Genomic DNA, 9444 nt, shown 5'->3' with positions numbered 1-9444 from the left:
CTTCCTTTAAGTAGTGAGGTTTCTGAACACCGGCATCAATACCTCTAAACCCAGAGAGGCAACGTTTACAACTGACAAAGGTGGAAGTTGTTACAGCAGTTGCGGGCTGGGGGGGAGGGTGGGGGGGAGGTTGGGGTGGTTTTGGTTTTGATGTCATTTTGTTGTTGTTGTTTTTGTTGTTGTTTGGTTTTGATGGGTGGGGTTTTCTTGTTGTATGGTGTAAGAAAAAATGTTTAATTTATGTTTCACCCTTTAACATGCCTAAAGCTGGCCCCTCTTTGCATTGCTGATTTGGCCCAAGCCAGGCCAGGTGAGACCCCTGCAGAGATGGGCTCGTCAGCAGTACAGGTAGCTGTTGAACAGATACCTCTCTGAATTTCCTGAACCAAGAGCTTATGAGCAACATGTTTCTTGCAAACTTGCATTAAGCTCTGAGCTTCATGTAAGAGCATGAAAAAGGAGAAAAGCTGAAAGCATTTGGATTATGAGGTCTGTGAGAGAGCAACAACAACAAAAATATGAAAACTTTAAGAAATGATCCCCCATCTATAAAAAATGCAACAAAGCTGCCATGCTATGGACTGCAAAATGTTTACTGCGTGTTCAGTGCTATGTACCAAGGGTGAGAGACAAAAAAATACAAAAAGAAGAAAAGCCTTTTCCTATCTTCTACCTTCTATGCCTAAAGCAGGCTGGAGAATTATTTTTGTCTTTCCTATTAGTGCAGAGGAACATAAATACATTGAATCTTTCTCACTTAATAAAAAATGTCTGATGTACAAAACCAACATAGAAATGCTCTTGGTGCTAATCATGCTTTGCTTAACATCCTTCTGGGTAAGTGTCTACATTTCAAGACACAGCTGAAACACATAAAAGGAGTGGGGTTTTGAAAACTGTGTGGTGCCACGAGTTTTATGTCTGAATCAGCACAAAACATGAGAAAGGCTCATCCAACATGTAGTTGATAGTACCTTATGGATGTTAATCTAGTTTTGTCTTGAGTAAGGATCTACATGAAATAAAATACACTGCATAGACATATGACACAACACAAAGACAAAGATTAAGGTATCATTTTTTTCTTGGTGCCAGATTAGGTATTGAGGCAACTCCATCCATGGTGAATAACCTCACTTACTTGACCAAACTGACAAGAAGGCTCAAGTTTTCAGTTGAAACAGTGTTAAAGACTAGCTCTTTTATTTTATCTAAGAATTTATAAAAAGGCTTTCTTCATAAAATGTCTGTCATACATTTTATGCATAGCAGCATAACATCAGAAGGTGACTATAGATTTAAGCGTATGAGTTGTCATTATTATTAAAATTCTTGGACTTCAAAAAACTCTATTAATTTAATGTACCAGTGTGAAATATTCTGGAGTGACACTCTATGGGGCTAGGTATGCCTGCAGTGAGTGCTCTGTTGGACTAGAATCACAGACCTGGCCAAGGATGGACCACTGATATGTTCTACTCACTTCAAGGACAAATGTCTCATATGAAGTCAGATTTCTTGAGTCTTTCAAAAAGTGAATGTCAAATTCTTTGCTACAATCATCTGGTATCTTAACAGTTGGTAACTGTTTTTCAAAGATACTTGTCAGTGTTCAGTAATAGCACAAGCTAGTTTTCTTAGTGCACCTTCTTCTGCATGCTTTCTGGAATTCCTTACTTTTACCCACTAAATACCTGCAAGTATTTACTTGCAAAAGCTCCTTAGTTTCCAATTATTCATACTACTTTTTTTTCTTCTTCTTGAAAACAGGTTTTGAAAGAAAGTTCAATAGCTGACTCATTTATGAATCATCATTAATTTCAGCCCACTAGTCTTTTTTTAATCCTCATTTGAATACATGGGATTTAAAGTTGTTTGTTGTTTTCATTGACTTCAGGAATGCATTGAATTGGCTGATATGAAGCATTATGGAAAGTAAGAAATGCTTTTGCCTTGCAGGTCTCATAACTGACCTTATTCCAACCTTTGTCTCCTGTGTAAATTCAGCACCTGGCTTAGGACAGGTGATATGATGATGTCGCTATGACATTTCAGCTAGTTCTTAACACAATCCAAACATTAGCAGGATTAGAAGATCTGCCATTGGATGAGCTGTCATTATACTGATGACTCTACTTAATGAGGTATCAACTTTGCTAGCTTACAATCAATTTTGACTTGCAATAAATGCCAACTTACATTTCATTGGAAAGCAACAGCAGCCAACACATTGAGCAGGTAGAGTCCAGTTGTTCCTTAAAAGCTTCACTAAGACTGAAGGTTTCATCAACTGTAAGACTGAAAAACAATACTGCCTTAGTGGCAGGTACTTATGGATACGTGGATAGGCAAACATTAAAGATCAGAACGTGAATATATCAAATCAATATACTACCTAAATTACTTTATCTCCTAAAACAATTTTTGTTGAAAACAGTTATGATAATACAGTGCAGAGAGTAGATGCAGGAAATCTTTGCAAGGCAGCAGCTGGTAAGGATTATTTTTTATTTTCAATTGAGGAGTAAAAAAGAAAATAGATTGGAATACAAGAAACTAGATTGATCACAGTAACCAGAGTAAATTGTCTGGTCCAATTTCTGACAATAACAAAGAAAATCTACAAATCATCTGGCCCAGTTGATCCAAAAGGTGACCTCTGGGCAGGCACTGCATGCAGGGCTAGGAGGATTTGTTTTGGTGCATGAGTGCAATACTGCATTGTGCAATTTCTAGTTGAAGGAGACAATCGTGTTAAAGGAGTTACTCTCCCATTTGCAGAAATTATTCTCTTTCCAAGTTGCTCTAAAATATCTTCTGCACTGAGAGTTCAATGACTAGTTACTTTTGTTCCTTTCCTGATCTTCAGTTTGTCTCTCAGATGGTGACTTCTACAGAAATAGATAAAATCCATATATTTCCACTCCTATTTCCATTAATATCTTCAGATCTTGGATCAGCTTTCATCAGTGCTATGTAGTGCAAGGAGAACGGAGGAAAACTGAGGTGTAAACAGCTATTATATTACACACCAACATTTGAGTGATCTGATATGAGAAGGAATGTTCTTTATCTTCACAAACTTCAATATAGGATCTGTTATTCTTGTACATAAAACTGAGGTAGACAGTTTTTGATGCATTGAAGCTGAACAGCCTGCCTTGGGATCTGGGACATCTGCATCAGTTACCTGCTCTCTTATAGACTTATTTCTTTCGTTAAGAAATACAAGCTTAAGAATGACAGATAAAAGAGCATTTTCCAAAGCACTTATAAGTGCTTATGAATCAAATTTATAAGCAAAACTTCTAAACCCATATTTTTCTCTTTCAGATTATAACATCCAATGGATTCAAGCTCCAAAAAGCATAACTCAATTTCAGAAATTAAACTGAGGACCATGTAAGCAAGTGTTTTAAAAATTCCATTTGAATGACCATCAGTATATGTACAAGAAAGGAAGTGCTTCAGAAAATAATTTCTATTCTAAAAGGATGTAGGTCCAAAAAAACAGAATGTTTTGTTCTTCATTAATAAATTGGTAACATTCATTATCTTCAAAGGGGTTGAACCTGTCTGGAGACTGTTCAAACGTTTTTGAGATTTCCTGATTTTATTTTATTTTTTAAGTAACATGCTGTTCAGGGTGCCCAGTTCTTGATTTATTGGAGCACTAACAGCTTTAAACTCAAAATTGGTTACATTGCCTAAAATAAGGAACCCAAAAATAGAACTCTTTCATTAAATTCATTATCATCTTTTGAATATGCAGATCAATGCTTTTAGGCATTGATCAAATATGTCTTCACAGTCTCTTAAAGCCATATTTAATCAATTCTTCACTTCACTTGCAACTTTATTCATGTGCTGACGTGTTCCTCTTTCCAAGCCAGGTGTCCCAATAAGCCATTCTCCAACTGATATAATATTATAATTGGCTATGGTAATCTTGTATGATTCATACCTTCTGCTGGCTATGAAGATTAAAATCTATATAGAAGTCTACCTGTTACATTTGTGGTGATTTTCTCACCCATGCACCTGCAGCTTTAAAAGAAAAGTTGAAGCAATTGATATATAAAACCCAGGACATACCTCTCAAGCCTATCAGGTCACTTCATCATTATCGTTACTATAACTTGTTATTAGTACTGGAGTAATATTTCAGGTTCTCTTGGTCTTATCAGGTCACGTCAGGACTTGAGCACAAACTTTATGAAAATATATATTGCTAATATATGTTGCCCCTGTTCTAGTCTGAGGAGAGATCTGGGTTTTCTGTCTCTCTTGGTAAGGGAATTCCTTCAGAGCTGGACCTGGCTCACCCTGAGCGTATGTTCCGAATGGCCACACAGATAAAACCGGCTCAAATCATGACCCATACTGGTGGAAGGGAGGCTGCTGCTCTGCCAGGTGCAGCCCACAGGATGTGGGGAAGAGAAGCAGCAGCCTCAGCAGCACGGCTGGCAGAGCTGTGCTCACCCACTGCTCAGTATGAGTCAGCAGCCCAGGTAGGGCCACCTCGCGCTGGGACATCAGGCAGCAATGTCTCTGTGCAAGGGAGCCAAACTAGCAATGCACTTCTGTTAGCAGGGACATGACCTGAGGGTCTCAGAAAGTCAGACTACCAGTGGCTGCAAGGAACTAGACATGGCTCTCTCCCAAAGGGCTGCATGTGGACCCTCCATAAGGGAGCTCAATAACCATGTCTGAGGATGCACTGATGCACCTAGAAGCAGGGTGTTCTTGGAGGACACTTTCTGGTGTCATCTGAGTCGGCATTAATAACTTTCCTCTGGAAATGCCTTCTAAGCTACAGGAGCAGCAGAATTCACTAGACATATAAGAAATCCAATCTGAGATCTAGTATAATACTAATTTTGGAAATATGAACTAATATATACTATCAGCATCCCACTGATGAGATGATAACACGATAAATATGCGCTCAAATAAGATGACGCACATAACAGGAAAAGCACTCATTCATTTCTGCAGCGATATGTCCTATTGAGAAACATGAAACCCTTTTGATGATTTCTTACCTGGTGATTTTAGAGGAGAAGATAATGTTGCATTTTTATATAAATGCCCTTATAGTGCAACACAGCTGAAGAGATGAATTATTTAGATATGACAGACACTGACTCAGAATATCTCTCGTTTAAGATGCAAAAACTGTTACAATAGTTTTAGAAATACTTCTCAGATTCCCTGCATTACATAAGTTTTATTCTGACGAAATTTAGGTTTCCTCTAGAATACTTTGGGTCCACTGTATTTTTTTATAATAACTTTTGTAAGGCCTCTCTTAAATTTTTTCCACAGATCTACTGAAATCTTTTGCTTTGCATGGATGACTGCAAGGCTGTGCAGGCATTCCACCTGGGAGGCAGCAGCTGATGACTGGGGAGCAGCTGGGACTGACCTCCTGGGCTCTCTGCGGTAGCTGGGACAAGCGTTGGTAGAGCGAGCACTTCTTTTCTCTTCTGCTCAGTGATGACTCAAGATACTGTTCTCAACAGGTGGCTCAGGCAGGAATTCTCGTAGCACTGGGCATGGGTGGGTGGCTGTGTAAGAAGCTCCTAACTCTCAGCTTCAACCTTACAGGCTTTCCAGTCTTTCCTGTCTTCCTTTGTTCCACCTATGCCAGTGGAAGTCCACCCCTGCTGCAAGCAACTCATCCCACAGAGGAGGGACAAGTCCCAGGAACTGAATCAGGACTGTAAGTGCAGTGAGACCACGGTGGTCTCAGAGTAGGCCAGATTCACTGTATGTGTGACACACAGCCTGTACAAACCCACAAAATAACTCCACTGTGCTGCACCTGGTCATGCCATGGATGCCATGCCCAGATTTTTCTTAATCCTTAAGAATCCTGACTGCACAATAGAGGAGCTGTGTCCTGGTTTTCTTGACCAGAGACAGTGACAGAGACAGTCTTTAGGCCTAAGCTAAGGGTCCCCACCTCCTGCAGGGTGCTGCTGGTGCATTAGGCAGGACTCAGGTTCAAGGGTCCAGACAGGCCATAATGTATATCTGGTCAAAGAGGTGGACAAACACCTTCTTAGGACACAACCAGCATACTTGTATATTTTCTGCCTCCCATTCTTCCCATGGCCACCCTCTCACCACCATGGCTATACACAAAAAAATCACTTACCTTCTCTAAAAAGCAACCTCTCTGGCCTTACAGACCGCTTTAATATTGAGGCAACTCTTCTGAGTTTGCTCAGTCTCAAAATACAGATGTATTTGTAGCAAGATTTTTTTTATTTTTATTTTTATTTTTCTTCTTGGTTGAGTTGAACTGTGGTTGAATTACACTTCATTAGCGCAGAATAGAATTATGAATTAATTAGGAAGTAATGTATGTAAGTAATACTGAAGAAAATAACTTGTGTGATTCAGATCTGTATTAACAGTTTCAGCTAGAAAGAACTTTGCCCATATTCCAAACTAGAAGTAGGCAAAATAACAATATATTCCACAGTGAAAAAAATGGTAGACTAAATCTAATGTTACTTTTCTGCTATTTTTGTTAAAATATTTCAAATGCTTTAAATTTATTTTGACAGCTTGAAGTATTTTCTGTTTATTCTGTGACAGCTAGTACTCTAGTTCCAATTTATTTTTGTGCCAGGATAGACAGGCCCGGTTGAAAATGGGGACACAAAACCCGTAGGAGTGTTTGGTCTTTGTAGGGTACATGATCCTAATGCATACAGAAAAGTGTGGATTTATGGCTGCTAGTTTGTTGTGTTTTATTTTTTTTCTTTCTCTTTGATAAATAACTAAAAAAATATGTTAAAAACAAGTAGTCATAGGTTATTATGTCTGCTTGATTATATAACTAAAAGTAAGGAAATGCCAAATATAAACTGCACTGTCTCCTGGGATAAGGCACTACCTTCCATAGCTATTCTGACAGAAGGACTTTGATAATGCCAGTAAAGTGCTTTACAGTCAACTCAAACAAGAGTTGGGTAAACTCAAAGCTCATGCCCTTAATCCTTCCAGTCTGATAAAAAATTACTGGTTCTGTTACTTCTTCATTGATTTCAGCAAAACTACCATGATTAGTCACCCACCCAGCTGCCTATAATGGACACTAAACTACCTGATTTGTGGTATTTACTCAGAAGCATGCCTGATTAGGTGTAGCTGTAAATTTAAATGCCTCCAGCATAGCTTTCTTGTTTAACAATTCATCTTACCACCTTAAAGAACAATGGTTCCTCTTTCTTCCTGGAGAACACCAGGGAGAGATTGTCAGGAAGAAACGTAACTTGTGCAGCCATCAATCAGTCTTTAACAAAGTAATTTATTGAGAAGAGACTTACGTGGCATTAAATCACATCTGACCAAGCTTGAGGGCACTCAGCAATGAAGAGATGGGTGTACCAGGCCACACAGAGGCACATCCACCCAGCTCAGTGACAGCTTTGAGTGTTCATCCACAGTCATATCTGCAACATTTCCTTCAGATATTGTGGGTATGTTCAAAGTGGGTTAAGCACCTGGCAGACAATAAAGGCTTGACCTCAGAAGACAAGCTTCAGCCTTGCCTCTTTCTTGGCTTTTCCTACTGAATAGTCAGTGAAGTTCCTCACTTTGGAGTTTTCCATAAGTACATTTCAGGTGTTGAATTCTTAATATGTCTGCCAGGAAACATTCAACTCAAGACCATGACATACAGCAGGGGAAAGGTATCCATGAGCTGAGTGTTACAACGAGGAGAGGAACTGGTCTTCATGGCTATAGTTTCCATGTACAGGACTGGAGTAATTTCTGCTCAATTTAATGGGACTATTCCTATACTTTTTGTTATGTGTTTTTACTTTGTCACAGGCAAAAAAACGGTCCACATTCACCCTCTCTTGAGCTTGCCCAGTGTGTTAGTTTTTTGAAGATGCCATTTGATGTTTAAGCCAGTGATTTGAAACACTGAGCCCCAGGCTTCAGCTGACTGTGAAATAAAAAATGCAAGAGATGGGAAAACACAATGAGAATTGTAACTACTGACCCAATGATAGCTAGAGGGTCAGGGATTTAAGAGAAGAAATGCTGGTGTGAGTAGGCATGAAAAACTAAGAAAAATGGTGAAAATCAAAAGATAGAAATTCAGCAAAAATGAAGGACCAGACCATTGCTTGGCATGACAGAGGCCAATTGCATGTTGAAGAACAAACCTTTCCCTGAAGAAACTTCTACCTGTTCTTCACAGTAAAGTGACACAGTGGCACATAAAAAACAATGCTTGTTGGAAAGGTTGGCAAGTGCTATAGACTGAGAGTTGGGTGCATACTGAGCCAGAGGCTCAATTAATACTACAAATTGTAGTGTTTATACTATTATTGATTTGTTATTAGAAATGATGTTAAGTCTTATCTGAAAAAAATCACTGCATCAAGATGCAGCTGGGGTAAATAACTGGACATGAATCATTGGATCTGACCAGAATCTCATTTCTAGTCTGACATCAATTATCAACGAACTCTTGCTAAAACATTTCCTCCTGGGAAAATCAAGCAATAGGTGCAAAAGATGCTTTCACAAAAAAAACAAAAAAAAAACAAAAAAAAAGCTTTAATATAAAAACAGTGTACAGAAATAAATATCCAGACAACAGAAGTAAAAGGGAGATGATGTTAGCATGAGTCACCTGACTGAATCTATATGCCTAGCACAGATCAAGAGTATTTCTAGAAATGCCAATATATTTGTTCAATGTTAAAACATTTTTTGCAGAAGGAGATACACCATTATTTTCTCTTTGTAAAAATTCCTGGGTTTTCTGGAACTTAGATTTTTATATATTTATTTCCAGACCTAGACACAGTGTTGGTATCATCTATACTAGAGAGGTTTTCATTCCTGTTCTCTTACAACAGATTCTCTTTCCACATTTCTGCTGGCAGTTTTGTAATCAGAGCTCTGATAATAAAATACACAATGTCTAAATATGCTGGCCATTGTCTTTAAGCAATAAAATGCATACAACTTCAACCCCAAAGCTAGGATCTGAAGAACTCGTTTTCAGCGAGCACCACATCAACCCTTCCCCCATTCCCATGCATGCACTTAAATGGGGCTGGTGGTAGAAACTAGAAGCTGAGAAGAACATTTCATCTGTAAAGTCCCTTTCTTCAGTCCTCTGCTCTGTTGTTTTCTCAAATAAGGCATGGGTAGAGTTTCTTTATATTTGTGCAGTGCTCCCTTCCGTGTCCCAAGAAAACTGGAGATTAGGAAAGGAAGCTTGTTTCCTAGTTTTAAGCTTGTACACAGGACTTCAGGGAGCAGAGATACACCCTTTAGAAAAGAAACCAAAATGGCTGTGATGATGGAGACACAACATACAGTGTTCTTATCAAGGCATATTTGCTCCCATTGTAAAGCTACGCCATGAGGACTTCTAATGAAATATCACATGCTAAGTATTTT

Source organism: Anser anser, assembly GCF_964211835.1.
Source record: "Anser anser genome assembly, chromosome: 1".
Taxonomy (NCBI): Eukaryota; Metazoa; Chordata; class Aves; order Anseriformes; family Anatidae; genus Anser; species Anser anser.
Note: the sequence above shows the minus strand (reverse complement) of the source record.